Consider the following 25,890-nt stretch of genomic DNA (forward strand, 5'->3'; position numbering starts at 1 on the left):
GCATTGGAAGAGGTCTGCACCAAGGTTTTGGTCGTTGCTTCACCATGGCATCTACAATTTTTGACGCTAGTGTCACAGCGCTCACTGGCATGCCCTTGCATTCGTGGTTGGTCCCGGTCTCAGACATCGCTAGCTATAGTTCTTCTTCCACCTGATACAAATCTTCCAACATGAAGCTGGCCCTCATTGGTACTTGGATCAGGTAATTGGTTGCTAATGAATTGATCTCCAGTTTGTCCTAATACCCAGAGATAATTACCGAGCCCGACCTCCATGGCACCGGTGGTTGAGGCATGCTAGAGGTTGTGGTGACTGCAAGGGTAAGCCACTGATTCGTCATTGCAACCACCAGTAGGTCGACACACACTACTATAGAAATAGCCTTTTATGCCGACCCATCACTGCTGGCTCCTAATGGGCCGACAGTGATGGGGCATTATTGCCAGTTCAAAAGCCATGCAGAAAGAATAATTCATTATTGCTTATGAACCAGCAGTGATAAGGATCATCACTACCGGCTGATAGCTTGAGTTCACAGTGATGCCCAACTCCCTCATCGCTGTCGGCTTAAGCCATTGTTTGCAGTGATAATAGGGCATCACTACCGTCTGGTTATATGAGCCGGCAATGATGTCTCGGCTATATAAAAGTTGCCCTCTCCTTCCCTAAGCTCGAGAACAATAGAGAGGAGCTCTGTTCTTACTTTGTGACAGCCATTTTTGGTGACCAAGTTCTTGGTGGCTTCAAAATTTTGAGGAATCCTCATGCCCTAGGTGTTCCAAGGTATATAACTTCATCTCTAATCCATTTCTAGTTGAAGTTTATTTGCTAAATTGCTCTAGATTTTGAAATGATGTAGATGAACCTATGGCCATGATGTTTTGAGACAATATAGATGCAATTATACCTCATTTATGATATGGAAGCTTCAATTAGTAGCTTATGGTGGAAATTGTCTTTATTATTGATTTACATTAGCTATATGTATGAGCATATTTATTTTAGTTTTTTAATGAATTAGAAAATTTAGCCATGATATTAAGGTACATAGCGAACTCCAATTATATTTTATATTTTTATTAACTAGCGAGCTCCTATATAAGAACTTTAGGTATGAGCATATTTATTGTTGATTTTTAGTGAATTAGAAAATTTAGCCATGATATTTAGGTATGTAACAAGCTCCAATTATATTTTTTATATTTTAATTAATTAGCGTGCTCCAATATGGAAACTTTAGGTATGAGTGTATTTATTTTTATTTTTAATGAATTAGAAATTTTCGCCATGATATTTAGGTATGTAGCAAGATACAATTATATTTTTTATATTTTATTGAATTAGCAAGCTCCAACATAGAAACTTTATGTATGAGCATATTTATTTTTCATTTTTACTTAATTAGTCCCTATATAAGGGTTGAATAAGAATGAAAATTTTTAGGGATGGCACCAACAAACACTCATCGAAAGCGAACGAGAAAGCATACAAAAGGCGGCTCCTCCAACCCGGGCCAATTGCTAGTAGGAGATGGTGAGGTAATTTATTTGTTGGTAATTAGAAAATTTCTAAATGTTGGATTTACAATAATGATATAATTGTAGATGGATGTATGATACGAGCCGTGTGAGCGCAGAGCACAAGAATGGCATTGAGTGTTTCCTAGTAGCAATTATGGCGCACACAGTCAAATACACAGTCTTAATACATGTGCTGTTCATACGTTGATTGCGAGAACAAGAAGCTATTTCCACCATCCAGCATGTACATTCCCACTTGATGCCAAGGGGCTTGATGCCAAGCTATACCCGTTGGACCGAGCATGGTAAAGCTGAGATCATATAGGAAGGGCAATATATTGGCAAAGAAGATGAAGACTTGTGCACCGATAGGCCGACCGACAAATACGTTGATATGCCGCCTACTAGAGATACGTTGGCTGATGATGATATAGAGGAGATGTTGGCCGATGCTGATGCCGATGATCTGGAGCAGATGTTGCGTGATGGGGAGGGGAACTTCACCAATGAAAGAGAGTTTCAAAAGTTCCAGCGTATGGTAGAGGATTCTAAAACACCGTTGTTCCTGTGCTATGAGAAGGAGCACAAAAAGTTGCATACCGTGCTTTCATTGCTACATTTGAAGGCAAGCAATGGGTAGTATGATACAAGCTTCATAGAGTTGTTACTGTTCTTAAAGAAATTGCTTCCAAAGGAAGATGTGCTGCCAGAAAACACATATCAGGCCAAGCAGGTTGTGTGCCCATTGGGGTTGGAAGTGCAGAAAATACATCCATTTCCAAATGATTGCTTGTTGTATCACGGAGAGCATGGAGACTTGGAAGTGTGTGTCGTCTGTGGTGCTGCACGATACAAGTCTGACGGTGATGATATCGATGGTGAATGAAAGAAGAAAAGGCCTCCCGTCAAGGTGATGTGGTATTTTCCTATAATCCGCCGTTTGAAGCATTTATTTGCGAAAAAAAGGCATGCTGAACTGATGCGATGGCACGCAGAGGAGCGCAAGGATGATGGAATGCTGAGACACCCTGTTGATTCTACGCAGTGGAGAAACATCGATAGGAAATAGAAGGAGCTCATTGCGGAAGATGTGAGAAATATAAGATTTGGGTTAAGTATGAATGGGATGAATCCATTCGGAAACATAAGCAGTAGTCATAGCACTTGGCCTATGACTCTATGTATCTACAACCTTCCTCCTTGGTTGTGTATGAAGCGGAAATACATTATAATACTGTTACTGATACCAGGGCCGAGGCAACCTAGCAACGATATCGATATCTACCTGAGACCATTAATCAAAGATCTTGTAGTGTTGTGGAACGATGGTGTGCATGTATGGGATGCATACAGATGAGAGAGCTTCCCCCTACACGCAATGTTATTCATAACAATCTAGGATTGGCCAGCCCTTGGCAACCTATCAGGCCAGACTATCAAAGGCTACTGTGCACTTGTGCATTGCTTCGATGAAATAATGAGCTTATGGTTGAAGAACATCCGAAAAATGGTGTACCTAGGTCATTGTTAATTTCTTCACATGGATCACCCGTACTGCAGAAATAGGAGAGCTTTTGATGGGAAAGTTCAATATCGATCACCACCTAAGCATCACACTGGGAGATTGGTACATGAGATGGTACAGGGACTTAGGGTTATCCTTGAAAAGGGACGCAGGAGTACACTGGTTCCAAAATCTAATCTTAGAGCTCCTAGGTTCAAAAAGCAATCTACTTTTTATGACTTAGCTTGTTGGTCAGATTTGGTGGTTCGACATGCAATCGATGTCATGCACATTGACAAGAACGTGTGTGATAGCTTGATTGGTACTTTACTAGATATACCTGGCAAAACAAAGGATACACTCCAAGCACGGAGGGACCTGAAATTTTTGAAACTCAGATAAGATCTACATCCTGAAGATATGGAAGAAGGTGGCAAATATCTTGGTCTCGCTAGCTACAGTCTTAGCAAGGTAGAAAATTGCAATGTGCAAATGCTTACATGGAATCAAAGTTTCATCCGATTAATCCACCAACATAAAGAGTCTAGTAAACATGTAAGATTTGAAATTAACTAGCGTGAAGTCTCATGATTGTCATGTGATGATGAAACATATGCTTCCTATTGCAATTAGAGGTATTCCGTCGCCGAAGGTTTGAAACCCAATCATAAAGCTGTGTTCATTCTTCAATGCAATATCACAGAATGCCATCGATCTAACCTAGCTAGTTAAGCTGTAGAAAGACGAGGTTGAGACTTTATCCCAACTTGAGGCATTATTCCCTCCATTATTTTTGATATAGTGGTGCATCTCATTGTTCACATTGGGATAGAGATACGAATTCTTGGCCCCGTGTTTCTGCATCAGATGTACCCTTTTGAGAGGTTCATGAGAGTTCTAAAGAAATATGTTTATAACCAAAATCGACTAAAAGGCTGCATGGTCGAGGGCTAGGGAACCGAGGAGGTCATTGATTTCTGCGTTGACTACATGAATCTCAAATCGATTGGTGTGCCTGTATCTCACCATGAGGGGAGGCTACAAGGGAAAGGGATGATAGGTGCAATCTCATTCCACACTAATAGCCCCATTTCATTCATACGAGCACATTTCGCAGTTCTGCAACAATCAGTTGTAGTGGACCTGTATGTCTAAGAACACCAGAAAATGCTACGGACCAAAAACCTAGGGAAATTTGATGTTTAGATCACGCGAGAGCATAGAGATCTTTTTGGCACCTAGTTACATAGACAAGTAATGGATAAGCAGATAGAATGTGATCAGTTGAATGTCTTGTCTCACAGACCGTCAACTACAATATTCACATGCCAAGGGTATGACATAAATGGCTATACATTTTATATGAGAGCTTAGGATAATAAGAGCGCCAACCAAAATAGCGGTGTTTGTATAGATGCCTACAACTGCAATAGAAATATGATACCTACTACAGATTCATAGAGGAGATCTGGGAGCTCGACTATGGAGTGCTAAAGGTTCCTCTTTTCCGGTGCCAATGGGCCAGACTCCCAGGGGTGTGAACATCGACAAGTACGGTATGACTACAGTGGACCAAAAACTCGTTAGATACAGAGAAAAACTATTTGTACTTGTGAATGATGTTATGCAAGTCTTCTATGTTAAGGAGCCGGACCCGGCTAACAAGGAGGAGTGTCACATGGTTCTTTAAGAAAAAAAAAGGATTGTTGGAGTGGAGAATGTCATTGACGAGGAAGACTACAATCAATTCGACACGCTACCTCCTTTCGGAGAGGATGTTGACCTAGGTCCTATGAAAGACACGGACGAACCTCCATATGTACGCCATGATCATAATGAAGGGCGAATCGTTAAGACAAAGTAGCTAAATTGTATTAATTACTATATATGAATTTATTTTAGATGCAATTATACCTCACTTACGTTTTGGAAGCTTCAATTTGTACTTTACGGTGGAAGATGTCTTTATTATTGAGCATATTGATTATTGATTTTTAGTGAATTAGCAATAGCACAAGCACTATTGTTATGTATTACTATTTTTGATTTTTAATAAATTAGCAATAGCACTAGCATATTGCTATTTGCATATTATATGATTTACATTAGATATAGTTATGAGCATATTTATTTTCAATTTTTAATGATTTAAAATATTTATCGATGAAATTAAGATAAATAGCAAGCCCCAATATAGAAACTTAGGTATGAACATATTTGTCTTAATTTTTTATTGAATTAGAAAATTGAACCATGAAATTTAGGTATATACAAAAATTAATTTTCGTATGTAGGAAGTTCAAATTTAAATAAATATTTATTAGGATTTTAGGTCAACATAATCTTAATAATTATAGATAGTACAAACTCAACCAAAAACACTTGAGCATCGTAGCGGTTTAATTGTTTGGTATTGCTTGACATAGGTTGTGGGTTTGATTCTCTGCGCGCGGGTAGCTAAATCAAATTTTTTTCACCCGCACCTGCAGTAAAAGGGGTTTCACTAACGGTAAATGTAATTGACCAGCAGTGAAAGTTGTTTCACTACTGGTGGACTTATTGTGCCGGTAGTGAAATATATTTCACTGCCAGTTTGTCCTATTGAGCCAACACTGAAGATCCACTTTCACTTCTAGTCATCATCTTGAGCCGACAGTGAAAGTGCTCCCCTATAAGAGTGCTCGACGCCCCCGCCCTTTGACACATAGAATTTGTTTCCCTTCCTAGCCTATGCCCTCTACCGAATATCCTCTCAACACTAAGGACCCGTGTTGTTGTGCCCTGCGCTGTCGTCCACTGCCACCGTTGCCAACGACCACAACTCTGATGCCGGGGAGCTCGTCACCTCCTCCCTGACGCCGAGGAGCCTGTGCTGTCGTACACTGTGCCCTTGTCCACCATCTCCATCACCGAGGACCACCATCCAAACGCTAAGGAGCCTATTGCCTCCACCCCGACGAGCACCCCGATGCCGAGGAGCCCATGCTGCTGTGCCCTACATCCTCGTCCGCCGCCACTGTCGCCATGGACCACCACCCCAACATCGAGGTAGGCCTCTCAGATCTCCCACCGTCTCCTTCTAACCTCTGATTCCTAGGGTTTAAGTGCAAGTTGGTAGTGATTCATTGCCGGCTGCTTGTCTGTTCAAATGATAAGAATAGATGCTTGTGTACTGGTTCTTTGTGTGTTAAAGTAATAAGAACAGATGCTGCTTGTGGTCCTTTTGTGGATTCAAATGATAAGAACAGATGTTGCTTGTGGTCCTTTTATGAATTCAAATGATAAGAACAGATATGTTGTCTTGGTCCTTTTGTGTGTTCAAATGACAAGAATAGATGCTGGTTGTGGTCCTTTTGTGTTCAAATGACAAGAACAGATACGGCTTGTGGTCCTTTTGTGTGTTCAAATGATAAGAACAGATGCTGCCTTGGTCCTTACTGGTCTGTACTTGTATACCGAGACATATTTCTTGTGTTGTCTCTGCAGTGGGCTACTTATTATAATTTGATCCCTGGATGGTGTGCTACTGTAAGTTTAGAGATTGATTAGCATATCAGATTCTGATAAGGAAGTTGATTCGTCCTTTTTGTTCTGTTGTTACTTGCTTGAATCTTGCTGTTCAGTCTCTATTTATGTCTCGGCAGAAAATTGCTTGTCCTTTTCAGAATTTGTGCTCTCTGATTTGGTACAACAACACTATCCATGATTATATTGTGCGATTTTGAGAATTCTATCCTGATTCTAATAACTAGAGGAGAAATTAGTAAATTGTCCAGTCGTTGATTATTGAATAGAACAATTAGAGGACAGGACCCTGATTGTCCTAGGGACAATTGTTATTCATTTCCTGAGAGCACTTTTATACACCTACTGTCCAGTTCTTGTTGTACACATGTTGTTAGAAATTCTTGATTATGAATTACTATCATTTCAAATTATCGCATTATTATTTACAACACTTACACCTTGGCCTTATTAGGTTCACATAATAGTGTAAGAAAAAGGATTTGTCCAAACTGTGGCTAATGTCCTTCATCTTCCCTATATCCACTGTGTGCCTAATAAGACCATTTTCTATATCCACTGAGGCTGTTCTTTTTTACTCCTGTTACGTGTTGTATTAAAAATTGCACTGTTTTCATACTTGTTTTTCTTTTGGCAAATGATGAAATTGGAGACTATACATATGACTACAAAGCTCAACTGGGATGGTTATTACACATGCACCTTGCACGTCTTTTCACTATCCTAGTCAAGCTTGCAGTCGTATATACATATGATGCTAATGCTATTTTCATACTTGTTTTACATTTTTTTGGTGTTAGTGTGGTTTGTAGTATACCATTTTTTGTTGTTAATGGATTCAAAGGAGCATGTTACAAAGGATACAAGTCCAAACAAGAAGCTATTGTGGCATACAATAGTCAAGTCATCCAGGTCAAACTAAAATTAGCTACCTTTGAAAATAAGGAGAATAAATTTGATTTCACGTGTAAAGATGTCATAATCCTAGTTCCTGTTGTAATCATTATTTTGCTATGTAAGATGATGTGACTTGTAAGGTCAATATCTCACTTTTTAGTATCCTCATGTATATTTGTGCCTATTTTGCTACGTAAGATGTGACTTTTTTTTGTTAAATGTGTTCGTAATGTACTCAATTACAATATTGTATGTGTATGCATTCTATCTATCGACTCCATGGTTATCTCCCTCTTTCGACAGCCTCTCATCCTCCCTCATCGACTGTAACTCTATCTTCCTCCTTCATTAGCTCTCTATATGTAGAATACTCAATCGCTTGTCATCATCGTATACAGAACTCACAGGAAGGGATGGCACCACCAGCCATCGATTCGGCTTAGGTGCCAGAAGGAGATATAGTGCCGCTGTCAAACATTGAAGAAGGTAGCCCGAGCCACTACCTCAACCTGGACCAAATAGACGCTTGTGGAGGCATGTGTTCTACATATTGTCATATATGTTCTCAATAGTTTTTTCACTTATGCGCAAATGCTTGATGCTTCGGAGGGTCATGAAAATGAGCAATCCCAAGAGCGATATCATGTCCGAGGTCCCTCGAAGATGCGTACGAGATAGTTTGTGATCACGAAGGTCTCAGTAGAAGGGGAGCCAACTACACCAGAGAGAGTTCTCGGGCCATACAAGTTAGTTTGTAGGATTGTTGTTAAGAATCATGTACCCATTAGCTACAGAATGTGGACTGGCGAATGAGGTGATCCGCACCTGGTTCCTGATTCGACCAAGAATGACATTTTGTGGCCCAAGATATTAGAGAAGTTCAACTTCCCTGAAGACGCTAATGACCATGGACCTTTCATTTAAGAATTGAAAGGGCGTACTGAATAGAACCTATGTGCAGAAAGGTACAACACCAGAATTCCGCAAATGGCTGCAACTGGAAGATCATTGGCAAGCCTTTGTAGAGTACAAGTTGTCAAAAGAATCACAAAGGTTGAGTGACGTGAATAAAGCAAACTCGAAGAAGAACCTCTACCACCACACAGTCAACAGTCGTGGGTACATGAGAAAAGAACGGTAGTGGCAACAATAGCTAGATGAACTATGAGAGAGAGAGGTGTCACGCCTGAGATAGAGGTCTAGAGCGAATGATCGATGTGCTTCCTTCTTGGGTGGGGCGTTTCTTATTCGTTTGATGGAAGCTTATGCTTTACAGAGGAATAGATAGCATAAACAATACACTGACAACGTCTCCTAATTTTGCGTGCTCTAGCCTTGATGGTCGTTGAAGTAGCTATGCATCCACGAGAGTTCTGGGAGCTGACCCCATCACACATCCCGTGGACCTCATTACCGCACGAACACTGTGTGAACTACACATTGGTGCTAGGAACATTACCATCAAGGTGGCTTTTGACATGGCTTATCCCTGCAGCTCCCATTAACATTTGCACAGAAGTCAGATACTGGAGGGCTACATTGTGGTCCAAGTAGACGAAAAAAGTTGACCAGTACCGTCATGTTGAGGTAGACTACCGTGCAAAGGAGGGGACGAACACTATAGGAGAGAACATGCATACATTCATCATGTGGGAGAAAGCCTACATAGTGTTTCCACAAGGGACAGCTCTTGAGAACCTCTTCTCTCCATGACACCCCAGGCCGCTATTGCCTCAAAGATCTCCCTCTCCTCAGCCATCTCCTAGAAGTAGTTCACCTCCCCAGCCATCACTTTAAAGAAGTTCACCGCTCAAGATCTAGCATCATCAAGAAGCCAACCATCAGCTTGGAAAACACGATCAGGCTCCGCACCATCCAAGTAGACGACATAATCTAAAAAGTCGGTGCCATATAAGAGGGTTTTGGAACCCAAGGATGTTTATTCACTCACTATTGAGGAAACCAAAAAGATTGTGGACACCAGTGTAACTAGACATTTCCATCCTCCACCACCTCCACCGAAGCTTGTTGTGCCTGAAGATACCATAATTTTTTCATGAATATGGCCAAAGCTAAACATACGGGGGCCACTTCAAGTAAGCGCTGAGTGACTATGAACATATCAGTAAGAAGTAGGCCAAGAACAAATCAGGTCCAATCGTTCAGGATGCTACAAGCATTGGGGACTTCCTAACTTCTTCTAGATTAACAGCAGAAAAACTAGCATGGCTTATTGTGGGGGCAGATATTGCAAAGTTGGATGTTACATGGCTGTTTGAGTTGGGCAAACATTTGGTCAAACCAGATATAGAAAGAAACCTTACAACTCAAATACACTGATTACATTAGGGGTACTTGGAGCAGTCCCGGCAGGGTTATTAGGCATTCCCCACAAGATACACAGATGAATATTTCCTCAACAGGGATGGCTCCTTCTGAGTGCAATTCTTGTACCTGTATGAACTATACAAGGAAGATGCCCTCCACGTGGCTATAGTCAGAGCATGGACTCTGTAATTGACTTATTCATATAATTCACATTATATGATCTTGTACCTTGAAATTGCATAGCTAACTTCTCTCTTTCGTAGAATGGAGTTCCGCGCATGTAGACAAGAATTAGATAATAAAGTAGGATTCATCGATCCTGGGCATGTGAACAAAGAACTTGTAAGGAAGTATCCAGACTTCATCGAGGAGTACTTATTGAAGTGTCTGCATCACCACCAATACAAGAAATTTGTACACTTACCATATAGCTTTGAGTATGTGTTTGCATGCTAGTGCATTATGCTTTTATAGGCAACTTGATTCTAGTACTAATTTGCTATGATGATATAATATTGTTGCAGTATTAATTGGATCCTCCTTATCATCTACCTGAACTTGAGCAAGATCATTATCTTGGACTTGCAAAAGAGAGATAAGACAACTTACCAAGACCTCATCGACATGCTAAATAGGTAAATTTGATAATTTAATCTTCTCGACGATTGCATCTAAGTTTAATTGGTATTCGTATTCATGTCCAGGGCATACACAAGATATCACAAAAAGAGCGTGATCCACTTTCCATTCAGGAAGCAGTATGATGTAGAAACCGACCTTTCGGTAAGCAGGGAGTATTCATGACTTGCATTTCCTACTGAATAAAAGGTTCAATTCATTCCACTGACAAATCCTTTCCTCTTGAAGTGTATGAGGCAACCACCCAGCAATAATCTCTGTGAGTTTTATGTTCTTCCTTTCATGAACGCATTCAACGTAGACAGAGACGTTGTCAGATACAATGATCTCAAGGTATGAAATTACATATAGATGCCTTCTTTTCAATTTCTATACGTTGAAGGACTAATTCTTTCTATTCTTCATATGCAGCACTCCAAACAACACACAGGTGCATTACAACCTGCATAAATACATGCCCTTCAAGAACAGATCGCCGAGTTCTTCCTGGAAGATGTTATCAACCCAAACAGTGAGTTTCATGAACCAATCGTGCCATCGACGCGGGACAAACCTTCAGATACCACCGTAACTTCTAGTAGAGAGAATATGACTAGGAGGAAGTCTACTAGGGGGTTATACTACTTATATATCACCAAATAACACCATATTAATGAATGACATTATTTACTATATATTAATAAAGCACATGAATTACTATGTATTAGTAATATGTCTTTATTATTGATTTACATTAAATGTGTCTTATTGTATGCATGTATTGAGAGGGAGAGACATGTATTGAGAGGGAGAGACATGTATTGAGAGGGAGAGAGAGACGGAGAGGTTGAGGAGAATGAAAGAGGATAGAGAGGAGAGAAATAGAGATATCGAGAGCGAGAAAGACGGAGGGAAGAGTGAGACAAGGAGGACATAGAGGAGAGGGAGGAGAGACAAGTCACTACCGGCTGAAAGCTTCAGCCGACAGTGATGCTCTGGACATCACAACGAGCCAAAACTATCAGTCGATAGTGATACCATAAGCATAACTGCTAGCTAGTGGTTTGGGCGGCGGTGATAACCCCTTTCATTGGCGGTCCACCCGGCCGGCAGTTATAGTCGAGGACTACCATTGCCTGTTACCTAGGCTGGCTCCAAAGCCAATAGTGAAGGAAGTTTTGGAGCTGGCAGTGATGTACTGTTCTATAGTAGTGGCAGCTGCTGGTCCGATGGCATCCATTAACGCAACCCAGCTTGTCCCCATTCTGCACAAATCACGAAGGCCTACTCGAATGGAACCGGTGAACTGGCAATGTTGTTTCACACGCCGACAGAGAGGCATGCCGGCAAGCAGGAATAGAGGGCAGGTGGACGACCACAAAATCACCACAAAATCTCCTCCAGGAATTTCACTCTATTCAAAATTCAAAGTCCCCCAATAAATATCACAATTCCATAGCTAGTACCACGGTTTTATGGTCAAGGAAGAAAGAATTGTGGCAATCCAACGACAATAGCCAAGAATGAAGCCACAATGCTGCAACAATTGTAAGAGGAAGGGCCAAGTATCTGAGCCAACAATTGGCTTTGTTTGTTGAGAAACGGTGGGGTAGAGGGAACTGAGACAGTGACACACCCAACATTTTATAATGGGTGTCCATAGTTAAAAAAATTATTTGATAACCAAGATACGTTGCACATTTGGATCACAACGAGCTAGGGGTGAAAATGGAACATATAGTTTTTTATTCGATTTGTGCAATATGGATGCAGGTATGGCAGCCTTTTTAGAAATCTGTACAAATGCGGGTGCGGATATGGATAGTTTCATACATATGCATATATGGGTATGGTATTGCAATAAACCAACAGATATGGATTATCTGTAACACGCTAAAATTCAATTTTTGCAATATTCAAAATTTTGTTAGAAATTTAGTAGGTGTTGCAATTTTGTTCCATAGAAGAAATTAATTTCTAAATTTTAATTGGCATAGGTTATATAAGTTTGTTGCATTCATGCCATCGTAGTTGCAATAGGTTTTATATGTGGAAAAAGTTTGAAAAAATTCGCTCGAAGTCGCTCATTTAAAACCCCTTTTGAATTTGAAGCAAAATCTAAAAAGAAACGCAATTCAAAAATCCAAAAATCTCCCCAGGCTGAATTCTTCCCTGGCCCACCTCCCTTCTTTTCCCCGAGTGGGCAGCACCCCTCTCTTTTCCCCCCTCGCGCCGGCCCGTTAGGTCAAGCCGACCCCTCTCCGCCTTCATCCGCCGCCAGGTGGGCCCTGCCTAGCCGAGCCGGCTCTCCACCCCGAGCCACTCCCCACCCGTCTCTCTGTCTGTCTGTGCAGGCCCGGGATGAGCCGACCGAGCTGAGCCGCCGGTGAAACATGCCGCCGCCCTCTCTCTTCTATTCCGATCGAACACCGGCCATTCTCACGTGATTGTCGTCCTAGCAGGACCCCAAGGAGTTGATCCCGGTGCTCGCCATCGTCGTTGAGCCGTCGGAACGCTGGCCCCGTTGTGACCAAGCACCACCGCCCACCATTCTCCATCGCTGGCTACCCTCCGACCTCCTTCGCCGGTGTGAAGCCCACTGTGAGAACCCCTGTGCTCCCCTCTCTCTTATGCGATTTTCCCCGTTGAGTTCTAGGGCCGGACGTGTGTTTTCATGCGAGCTCCGACGAAGCTCCGGTCGTGCGCCACCGTCGGCTGGCATTTGGTAAACATGGCACTGGTATTGGAAGACAAACACCGTATGCTCGGTGAAGATCACAAGAGAAGAATGGTCTCACAAGGACAACACTCAGGCAGTAACTCTTGCCCATGCACCATGCCGCCCAAAGGATAGCAGCAATTATCCACTCAGTTTAGACCTTAAGTAGCAGCACCTCGTCAAGGGAGGCAGTACCCTCGCTCCAACACCAACTACAACACAATAACCTCAGCCAAGAACCCTAATCCACAGGCTCCAACTTGACGTGCATGCTTCAACTGTCATGAGATTGGACACTATGCCAATCAGTGTCCTAAGAGGAGGTAGAACCAATCACCGGTTCCATTCAACTTGAACACACCAACGAAGACACCTGCTCCAACTCAGAACCACAATCAGTACCAAACACCAGCACCACCTAATAGAGCCCAGCAAAACCATGTGAAGGGACATGTGAACCATGTCTCAACAGAAGAAGCTCAGGATGCACCTGATGTCGTACTCGGTATGTTCTTTGTCAACTCAGCCCCTACATTCATTTTGTTCGATTCTGGATCCTCACATTCATTCATTACATCCAAGTATGTGGTCAAGCATAGTTTGCGAGTAACAACCTTGAAACATAAGATGCGAATTAGCTCACCTGGTAGAGAAATGAGAGCTAGTCTCATCTGCCCTAAGTTAAACATTAAATTTAGGGGGATAGAGTTCCCTGGCAATCTCATCGTCCTGAAATCAGATGGGCTTGATGTGATCTTGTGAATGGATTGGTTAGTGAAGTTTTAAGGAGTGATAGAGTGTGCTAGAAGGGTAGTCACCTTGGAGAACGGAGAAGATGTCAAGGTAGAGTTTGTGGTAGACACATCGTCAGCAGAGCAATGCAAGTTGAACCATCTTTAAGGATCGACAGTGGACCTGATACGGATAGTAAGTGAGTTTCCAGACGTGTTTTTAGATGAATTGCCAGGTATTCCACCAGACCAAGACATTGAGTATGTAATTGATCTTGTGCCTGGAACTGTGCCTATAGCTAAGTGACCTTCCAGAAAATGTTCCTGTTTCTTCTCCTCTGTGTCCACTTCATTGGGTGCATATCTGGACAGCTGAGTAAACTTGGTTAGGTACTCCCTCACAGTCATTGATCCTTGCTTCAAGTTCATGAACTCCTTCTTCTTCAGACGTACATCTCTAGAGGACAGGTGATGGGTGCGGTAACTAGCTTTAAACTCCATCCATGTGATAGATGCAGGGTTTCCAAGCAGCGCAGTATTCTTCCCACCAGTCTAGGGCTTGACCAGTGAGTTGATGTGAGGTGTAGAGAGCCATCTCCCTATCGTTGCACTGAGCAACATGTAGCTTCCTCCCTATATCCTTCAGCCAATCATCTGCGTCCATTGGTTCCACTGCATGATTGAAGACTGGGGGTTGAGTTCGTTTGAATTCTCCAATTCTTGACGGTTGATGCGGTTGAGGAACATGGTTTGGCTGTTGTTGTTGCATATGCACCATAGTTTGAGCTAAAGCTTGCAAGATTTGAGTTTGCATAGCCATCTGCTGCTCCAAGGTTGATGGATGGGGCGGGGGTGGATTCTAGTTGTTGTTGTTCTCCTCTTGAGTGTTAATGCTCCTCCTTGTGTTAACCATCTGGTTAGGGTTGAAGAAGGAACAGAAGTAGATGAGCAAGTCTGGAGAAGTTTAACTAAAGAAATCCATCTATATTATATTATATAGAAATAAAGATACGTCTGTGGACAAGGTGCCAAAGCATTCCACAGCTCGCATCAGCACTCAAGCAAAAACTCCAACTTGCACACTTAGCACCATAACAAAGCTCACACTAACATTATTATTACCCTTAACAATTACATCGACGCTAGTTTCTAACAAGGATAAGACTACTTATGGCAAGACCACACTCTTGGGACTCCTCTCTAGTGCGAGACCCTGAGGGGGAGGAATCAACTGATCCATCCTCAGAGGCGGCGGGGGTGTTGAAGCAGATCCTCTTGCGCGGGGGCGAGTGGATAGACAAGTCTTCTTCGTCATCTTCAGATCCTTCTTGGTTGGCATCTTGTTCATCCTCAAGAGAAGCAGAGATGAAGGCAAGGTGCTGGCGAACTTCTCCCAACTCCCATAAAGCACAGTTGATCTCGTCCTCCAAGGCTATAGTAAGGGCAGCTTGCTCTCGTAGCTTGGGGTTTTCTCCAAAGGAGCTCTTTACGAACGGTTCGTTACTTCCACGAGTTCTGCGGGGACAATATGCATAAGGAGAGTTGTCCATCTTGCTGTCGTATTGATCATGAACACGGGATATGGCTTGACGAGCTGCATCTCGAACTCCAGCGGTGAAGGTTACTCTTGGGACCATTGCTGAGTGAATGCCCACCACTCTTCGAACTTCCATACCCTCATCTTGACTTCGCTCGTAATCATAAATAGTGACTTTAACCTTCCATTCCACATATCCTGGGTATTGTTTCTTCACTCCCCTGTAGACTGGCTTCTGAGTATGTCCAAGTCCAGAAAGTATCCCCCAAAGAAGGCGCGGAAGGTGTCCAGCATGGAGGCCATCACTTTCATAAACGTCAGGAACGGGATCCATATTCTGGAAGGTGGGGTCATCAATCTCCTCTTCAGTTGGCACACATGGTAGAATGGGTGGACGTCCTCCGGTTGACTTGCGGGCAGTAAGTAGCTGGCCAACCATCTAAAAAAAGGAAGAGATGGGATATAAGAAATAGTCTTATGGATAGCAAGAGACAAGTTTGAGAACTATGGAAAGGCTTGGATGGGATTAGACGACTACGTAATTCCTCAGGACGACCATTCTAGCTAGTCTTGTGATCCTATAGTCAATATGGCTCTGATACCACCTCTGTCACACCCGGTTTTAACGGCCAAAATCAAGTGCGGCTTATGTGTGTCCAGGAAGTTTAACACACATAAGGACGTCATAGGTGAAGTAACAAAAGCAATACTTTATTTAATTAAACGTTCACTTCTTACAATAAAAGACTTCACCTAAGCAACCTCAAAATTAACCTAAACGACATCATCTAAACGACGGTAGCGGGACGAAAGCATTAGCGACCAATACTCCACAGGCACCGACTGGAAGACACGCTCCTTAGAACACCAGGTCGTTGTCTTGGAAATCTTCAAAGTCTTCCACTGAGTAGCATATGTTTTTGTAGGAGAAAGCAAGGGTGAGCACATAATGTACTCAACAAGTGTGGGAAAATAATGACATGCAGGCTTATATCAAGAATAGGCTGACACAAGGTATTATTTGAGTAAATGCGAGTAATGAAAACACATTTGGACTCAAAAGCATTAGACGAGTATTAAATGAATGTAACCCAACAATCCATCATCTAGCATACAAGGTTCCCCACCCTGCATAACACAACGATCTAGTACTCCCTGTACTAAGACCAAAACCACACCATCTAGTACTCCCTGTACCAGAACCAAAACCATCCACCCTCTAATCATGTGAGGATCCAAGTCTCTCATATCCGTGAGCACGGCTGTTATAACAGTTTTACACTCTGCAGAGGTTGTCCAGCTTTCCCCACGAGTCAGTGAATTCCTTGTTACCGTATTTGCAAGACACTTAACACACGCCAGTGGTGTGCCGCCAAGAATCACTGTATGACACTTTCCACCAACCAGAGAAATCCAGTGTGCATCTGCCCACTAGGTTTCACCGCCAGGCTTTACGTAAGCAAAGCTCCTACCGAGAAGCCCCCTTTTGTGCTGACCGAACGCACACTGGACAGACTCTAATCAGTATGTCACACCTTACCCATATCAGCCTCGTGGTTGGTACGTTACTTCTTGGGTTGTCGCTCCACGAACCGGTTCTTACTTAGCTTATTTGAGCAAACACTAATCCAAAGTCATAACCATGACAACTATCACCAACATCCCTATGCTCAAGACCTAAGGTTCCATGTTGCTAAATTATCATCATATTGACCATTATTACTGCATATGTTCATTAGTCAAAATTATGGCACTTCCCAACATCCCAAAAGCATGGCTAAGCAATCTACCCACAAAGACACCTAACCATAAACCATCTAGGTTCCAAGGGATGATAAAGGAATATCTAGGGAAAACCCTAACATAGGTGACTACCCATCATATTGACATTGCATGCAATTTTGTGAAACAAAGCATTTAAAACATAGGTTCAAAATAATCAAGGACACTTGCCTTCTCCTTGCTGCTGCTCAGTGTATTCTTGCTCCTGGTCTTGATGTTCTTCAAATTGATCCGTGACGTTAATAATCGGCAAACAAACAAACAAAATACACTAAGAATAGAGCACAAAACAAAAGAACAATGAGATAAAAACTAGCTAAAAAGAAAGAGCACTGAAAAACGAATCCATCGGCGCAAGAATCGCTTATATCGGAGCTACAATGAAAAGTTAGGGCTAAAACAAGTCTAGGGTTAAATCTGGAAAAAGAAAAGGGCTTATATTGAATTAACAGAAAGTTTAGGGACCTTTTTGTAAAATAGAGGGACCTAAATGTAATTATGAAAAAGTATAGGGACCTAACTGCAAAAACATAGGGCTCTTTTTGTTATTTTAGAAAAGTTCAGAGGCTAAATTGCAAAATTACCAATTAAAGGAATTATCAAATTTATTTTTATACTAAAAAAGGCTTGAATTATTGACTGGGCTACTCTGGCTGACGAGGCATGGTAACAGAGGTGACACATCAGCAGAGAGGTTGCGGTGGCGGCTGAGGTGGCTGGATGACATGGCATGGCTGCTGACTGGGTTAAGTGGCAACACGTGGCAGTCTTGGATTGGTCAGCGAAGGTGTATAGATGGATCTAATCTCGGCCGTGGGCTTCGGATTCGACGACTGGGGAGGGTTCGGGCGGCCGGAGAGGAACTGGACGGCGGCGACCGAAGGGTAGCAGCGGCACTTTCGCTGGAGACAGGCGCTAACCTCGTCGCCGGCCTCGGAGCACAACGACGAGCGGCGGAACACAATGAGAAGGGGACGGCGAACTTGTTTTGGGGCTTACCGAAGGCGGCGCGGCACAAGAAGGCGGTCGGCGACGGAAGGGGGCGGCGGTTGCTTCGGGATCTCATCGGAGAAGGCTCTCCGGCGGCGCAGAGACCAAAGCAACGACGGGAAAAGCTTTTGTGGTGGCAGGCACTCGCGATGGTGGGCTCGGGATGCACTGCGAGCTCTGGAACGGCGCGACGGCGAGCTCAGTTGAAGCGGCGGCAATGGCGGCTCAGCAAGCTCTGAACTCGGCGTCTAAGGCTTGGGTTTTGGCGATTTCTGGTTGAGATGAGTTCGGGGAGGGAAGCTCTACTTATATAGGCAGCTCGGGACGTCCAGGGCGTCGGCGCAGCGAGATCGACTCGAACGCGGCGGCGGAGAGTTGTATCCGAGCTCGATTCCTTCGTTTAACCGCGAATTCCTTAGAGATAAAGCCGGCAAGAGATAGAGGGGATCCCGGGGATCCGATTTGGCGGCTTTCTAGAAGCTCTCGGGTTCGGCTTGCGTTCGGATATGAACGGGAGACGGCGGCCGGCGCGTACTCGTGACCAATCGGAATCCGACCGAGGAAGGAGAAAGGCCTAACATGCAGGACCCGCATGTCGACGGCTCGGGTGAGGCTACTCGACACGTGGGCCGAGGCAGGAAGGCGGCCCGGGTGAGAGAGGAGGCCGGGGCGGCTGTTGGATCGAGGCCGAAAAAGAACTGGGCCGGAAAAAGGAAGAATCCAGCCCGCGAAGAGTTTAATCCTTTTCTTTTTCATTTAAATTCAAATCCAAATTCAAATTCAAAATCCAGGCAAAAACTCTTCAAATAAATTCATCAAAAATCAAATTAAAAATACTATTTACCTAATTCAGCTTGAATGCAAAATAATCACTTATATCCTATGTCATTTATACCTTCTTTCATATAAAATAGGATTTTCTCTCTTTTAAAATATTTAAACTCATTTTGAACTTAGCAAATTTTGAGAAATTTTAGAAATAGAAAAATTAGGGTGTTACAAACCTACCCCCCTTGGAATGAATCTCGCCCTCAAGATTCACCTGGAGCAGAGAAGAGATGAGGAAACTTTGCTTTCAGATCTTCTTCCCTCTCCCAAGTTGCTTCATCTTCCGAGTGGTGGCTCCATTGCACTTTGCACATTGGTATTACTTTGGTTCTGGTTACTCTTTCTGATCTCTCAAGAATCTTCTCAGGATATTCTACATAGGAGAGATCTTCTTGAGCATCCAGTTCCTCCATGGGTAATTGTTCTTCCGGTACTCGAAGACACTTCTTCAACAGGGAGACATGGAAAACATCGTGCACATCTGACAGGTGAGGCGGTAATTCCAACTGATAAGCCACTTCTCCCCTTTTATCCAATATCTTGAAGGGTCCAATGAATCTTGGTGACAACTTTCCTTTAACCTTAAATCTACGAAGACCCCTTATAGGCGAAACCTTAAGATAGACGAAATCTCTAATTTCGAAAATCAATTCTCTTCGCCTATTATCAGCATAACTTTTCTGTCTGGATTGAGCAATCCTCAGATTTTCTCGAATTACCTGGACCTGTTTTTCTGCATCTCGTAGAACCTCTGGGCCAAAAACCTGACTCTCTCCCATCTCATTCCAGAACAACGGTGTTCTACATTTCCTTCCATACAAGGCTTCAAATGGAGACATTTGGAGGCTTGTCTGATAGCTGTTGTTATACGAGAACTCGGCATAAGGCAGACTTTTGTCCCAACTCTTTCCATACTTAAGAGCACACGCTCTCAGCATATCTTCCAATATTTGATTTACCCTTTCTATTTGACCATCTGTTTGGGGTTGATAGGCAGAACTAAAATTCAACTTTGTGTCCATAGACTCATGTAGCTTCTGTCAAAACTTAGAGGTAAACTAAGTTCCTCTATCTGAAATAATCTTCTTTGGTATTCCATGCAAACATACTATTCTTGACATATACAACTCTGCTAGTTTAGCTGCACTATATGTGGTTTTTACTGGAATAAAATGGGCGACCTTTGTCAAACGATCAATTACCACCCAAACAGAATCATATCCATTCTGGGTACGGGGCAATCCAACAATAAAATCCATACCGATCTCTTCCCACTTCCACTCAGGTATCTTCAAGGGTTGCAGTAAACCTGCTGGTCTCTGATATTCTGCTTTGACTTTTTGACAAGTATCACACAGGGCTACGTATTCTGCAACTTCCCTTTTCATCCCATACCACCAATAACGATCCTTAAGATCATGATACATCTTGGTACTCCCAGGGTGAATGGAATATGCTGATTCGTGCGCTTCTCTCAGAATCGTCTTTTTAATATCCTCCCGGTTGGGTACACAAACTCTCTTTTTGAACCATATTGTACCTTGACTATCCTCCGTGAAACCTGGAGCTTTATCCTCCTTAATAAGCTGTCTAATTTCCTTGAGCTTCTCATCCTCCAGTTGACTTTTCCAAATTTCTTGTTCAAGGGTACAATCTAATTCCATGGTGGTTGTTTCCATGTCTGCCACAAATCCAAGATTGAGCTTTTCAAACTCTTTCCATAACCCAGGTTGATTATCTTGAACCATCATCGAATTGCTGTAACCCTTCCGGCTCAAGGTGTCGGCCACTACATTTGCTTTTCCTGGGTGATAGTGAATCCCCACATCGTAATCCTTAATCAACTCCAACCATTTGCGCTGACGAAGGTTTAGATCCAGTTGAGTGAAAATATATTTCAAGCTCTTATGATCCGTGTATATTTCACATCGTTTTCCAATGAGGTAATGCCTCCAAATCTTCAAAGCATGAACCACAGCTGCTAGTTCTAAATCATGTGTGGGGTAGTGCTCTTCATGCTTCCTTAATTGTCTTGATGCATAGGCCACGACTCGACCTTCTTGCATAAGAACACATCCAAGTCCTTGTTGCGAAGCATCACAGTAGATGTCAAAATTCTTGCTAATATCAGGTAGAACTAGTACTGGGGCCGTAGTCAATCTCTTCTTCAATTCTTCAAAACTTGCCTGACAAGAAAGACTCCATTTAAAAACCACATTCTTCTGAAGCAAAGAGGTAAGAGGTCGGGCTATCCAAGAGAACCCTTCTATGAAGCGGCGATAGTACCCTGCTAATCCAAGAAAACTCCTGATTTCTGACACGTTGGTCGGTGGTAACCAATTCAGTACACCCTTTACTTTACTGCGGTCTACCACTACACCTCCAGCAGTTAAGATATGGCCAAGGAACGCGACTTGGTCTAACCAAAAATCACACTTGCTAAGCTTGGCATACAGCTGATGTTCTCTGAGTGTCTGTAGCACAATTCTCAAATGTCCTTCGTGTTCTTCTTTACTTCTAGAGAAAATTAGAATATCATCAATGAACACCACCACAAACTTGTCCAAATAATCCATGAATACCTTGTTCATGAGATTCATGAAGTAGGCTGGGGAATTGGTTAATCTGAATGACATAACAGTATACTCGTATAGCCCATATCGAGTATTGAAAGCAGTCTTTGGTACATCTGACGGTCGAATCTTCAGCTGATAGTACCCTGATCTTAGATCAATCTTGGAGAACACTCGGGCTCCTCTCATCTGATCAAACAAATCCTCAATCCGGAGCAACGGATACTTGTTCTTAATGGTTACCTCATTAAGTGCCCTGTAATCTATACACATCCTTCGGCTACCATCCTTCTTATCTACGAAAAGAACTGGGGCTCCCCAAGGTGATGCACTGGGTCTAATAAAACCTTTGCTTAACTGCTGTTGAATTTGCTTCTTTATCTCGACTAGGTCGTTAGCCGACATCCTATATGGCCTTTTTGCTATAGGGGCCGTACCAGGTACCAACTCAATGACAAACTCGACTTCTCAATCAGGTGGCATACCTGGCAATTCGTTGGGGAAGACATCGGGAAACTCACAAACTATCTTGATCTGCTCAATGGTTGTTCCTTCAAGTGAATTGAGAGACCGATCCTCTGCTGCTGGTATAGTGGCTACGAACTCAACATTGGTTCCTTCTCCATTGGTTAGGTGAACTGCCCTTCTGGCACATTCTATAACTCCGTTGAAATTGGTTAACCAATCCATTCCAAGGATCACATCTATGCCATTGATTTCCAAAACTATAAGGTTCGCGGGGAATTCTACCCCCTTATGCTAAGCCTCATCCTAAGACATATATACTTTGCCTTCAAATTCCTTCCAAGCAAGCTAATAAACATAGGCAATCCATGTTTTGTAACATACTGAATGGTGATAAAAGAATGCGAAGCTCTAGAATCAAACAAAACAGATGCAGGTCGGGAGTTAACGAGGAACATACGGTACACCACATCTTGAGCATCAATAGCCTCTTCTGCTGTGACATGGTTGACTTTCCTATGAACATAGTTCTGTTGTCTATGATTATTCTGGCTGGGGTTCTGACTTCCATTGCGTGACTGGGCTGGAACTGGAGTTGTCCTTGGTGTGTTGTTGGTTCGGGCCAGATCTTGCATCTTTTTAGGGCATTTATTCACATAGTGCCCTTCTTCTCCACAATAGAAACATCCTTTGTTCGGGCCTGGAGTTGCTGGACTGTTCTTGGTTTGAGGAGTGGCTGGTGGGGTTGATCGGGGCGTCTGATAGTTGGAGTGCTGAACAGGGTTTTGCGACTGAGTCTGGTACTGAACGTTGGAACGAAACATAGGGCCTTGCGGAGACATCTGTGTAGCTCCACGAGATCGTGTGTTGCTTTCTTGTCCCTGGAATGACATCTTCCTCTTCTTCTCCTCCAACTGGCGGCACTTGTGCTCAACCATTAGGGCTTTGTTTACCAATGCTTGGAAATTGGGAAACTCCTGGGGAAGCAAAGCATATTCTATGGCGTCATTCAGGCCTTCCAGAAAATGTTCTTGTTTCTTCTCCTCTGTGTCCACTTCATTCGGTGCATATCTGGACAGCTGAGTAAACTTGGTTAGTACTCCCTCACAGTCATTGATCCTTGCTTCAAGTTCATGAACTCCTTCTTCTTCACACGTACATCTCTAGAGGACAGGTGATGGGTGCGGTAACTAGCTTTAAACTCCATCCATGTGATAGATGCAGGGTTTCCAAGCAGCGCAGTATTCTTCCCACCAGTCTAGGGCTTGACCAGTGAGTTGATGTGAGGTGTAGAGAACCATCTCCCTATCGTTGCACTGAGCAACATGTAGCTTCCTCCCTATATCCTTCAGCCAATCATCTGCGTCCATTGGTTCCACTGCATGATTGAAGACTGGGGGTTGAGTTCGTTTGAATTCTCCAATTCTTGACGGTTGATGCGGTTGAGGAACATGGTTTGGCTGTTGTTGTTGCATATGCACCATAGTTTGAGCTAAAGCTTGCAAGATTTGAGTTTGCATAGCCATCTGCTGCTCCAAGGTTGATGGAGGGGGCGGGGGTGGATTCTAGTTGTTGTTGTTCTCCTCTTGAGTGTTAATGCTCCTCCTTGTGTTAACCATCTGGTTAGGGTTGAATAAGGAACAGAAGTAGATGAGCAAGTCTGGAGAAGTTTAACTAAAGAAACCCATCTATATTATATTATATAGAAATAAAGATGAGTCTGTGGACAAGGTGCCAAAGCATTCCATAGCTCGCATCAGCACTCAAGCAAAAACTCCAACTTGCACACTTAGCACCATAACAAAGCTCACACAAATATTATTATTACCCTTAACGATTACATCGACGCTATGTTCTAACAAGGATAAGACTACTTATGGCAAGACCACACTACTGGGACTCCTCTCTAGTGCGAGACCCTGAGGGGGAGGAATCAACTGATCCATCCTCAGAGGTGGCGGGGGTGTTGAAGCAGATCCTCTTGCGCGGGGGCGAGTGGATAGACAAGTCTTCTTCGTCATCTTCAGATCCTTCTTGGTTGGCATCTTGTTCATCCTCAAGAGAAGCAGAGACGAAGGCAAGGTGCTGGCGAACTTCTCTCAACTCCCATAAAGCACAGTTGAGCTCGTCCTCCAAGGCCATAGTAAGGGCATCTTGCTCTCGTAGCTTGGGGTTTTCTCCAAAGGAGCTCTTTACGAACGGTTCGTTACTTCCACGAGTTCTGCGGAGACAGTATGCATAAGGAGAGTTGTCCATCTTGCTGTTGTATTGATCACGAACACGGGATATGGCTTGACGAGCTGCATCTCAAACTCCAGCGGTGAAGGTTACTCTTAGGACCATTGCTGAGTGAATGCCCACCACTCTTCGAACTTCCATACCCTCATCTTGACTTCGCTCGTAATCATAGGCTGACACAAGGTATTATTTGCGTAAATGCGAGTAATGAAAACACATTTGGACTCAAAAGCATTAGACAAGTATTAAATGAATGTAACCCAACAATCCATCATCTAGCATACAAGGTTCCCCACCCTGCATACCACAATGGTCTAGTACTCCCTGTACTAAGACCAAAACCACACCATCTAGTACTCCCTGTACCAGAACCAAAACCATCCACCCTCTAATCATGTGAGGATCCAAGTCTCTCATATCCGTGAGCACGACTGTTATAACAGTTTTACACTCTGCAGAGGTTGTCCAGCTTTCCCCACGAGTCAGTGAATTCCATGTTGCCGTATTTGCAAGAAACTTAACACACGCCAGTGGTGTGCCGGCAAGAATCACTGTGTGACACTTTCCACAAACCAGAGAAATCCAGTGTGTATCTGCCCACTAGGTTTCACCGTCAGGCTTTACGTAAGCAAAGATCCTACCGAGAAGCCCCTTTTTGTGCTGACCGAACGCACGCTGGACAGACTCTAATCGGTATGTCACACCTTACCCATATCAGCCTCGTGGTTGGTACGTTACTTCTTGTGTTGTCGCTCCACGAACCGGTTCTTACTTAGGTTATTTGAGCAAACACTAATCCAACGTCATAACCATGACAACTATCACCAACATCCCTATGCTCAAGACCTAAGGTTCCATGTTGCTAAATTATCATCATATTAACCATTATTACTGCATATGTTCATTAGTCAAAATTATGGCACTTCCCAACATCCCAAAAGCATGGCTAAGCAATCTACCCACAAAGACACCTAACCATAAACCATCTAGGTTCCAAGGGATGATAAGGGAATATCTAGGGAAAACCCTAACATAGGTGACTACCCATCATATTGACATTGCATGCAATTTTGTGAAACAAAGCATTTAAAACATAGGTTCAAAATAATCAAGGACACTTGCCTTCACCTTGCTGCTGCTCAGTGTATTCTTGCTCCTGGTCTTGATGTTCTTCAAATTGATCCGTGACATTATCGGCTAATCGCACAATAACCGGCAAACAAATAAACAAGATACACTAAGAACAGAGCACAAAACAAAAGAACAATGAGATAAAAACTAGCTAAAAAGAAAGAGCACTGAAAAACGAATCCATCGGCGCAAGAATCGCTTAAATCGGAGCTACGATGAAAAAGTTAGGGCTAAAACAAGTCTACGGTTAAATCTGGAAAAAGAAAAGGGCTTATATTGAATTAACAGAAAGTTTAGGGACCTTTTTGTAAAATAGAGGGACCTAAATGTAATTATGAAAAAGTATAAGGACCTAACTACAAAAAGACTGGGCTCTTTTTGTTATTTCAGAAAAGTTCAGGGGCTAAATTGCAAAATTACCAATTAAAGGAATTATCAGATTTATTTTTATACTGAAAAAGGCTTGAATTACTGACTGGGCTGCTCTGGCTGACGTGGCATGGT

This window comes from Phragmites australis, chromosome 10 (genome assembly GCF_958298935.1).
Source record: "Phragmites australis chromosome 10, lpPhrAust1.1, whole genome shotgun sequence".
NCBI classification, from domain to species: domain Eukaryota; kingdom Viridiplantae; phylum Streptophyta; class Magnoliopsida; order Poales; family Poaceae; genus Phragmites; species Phragmites australis.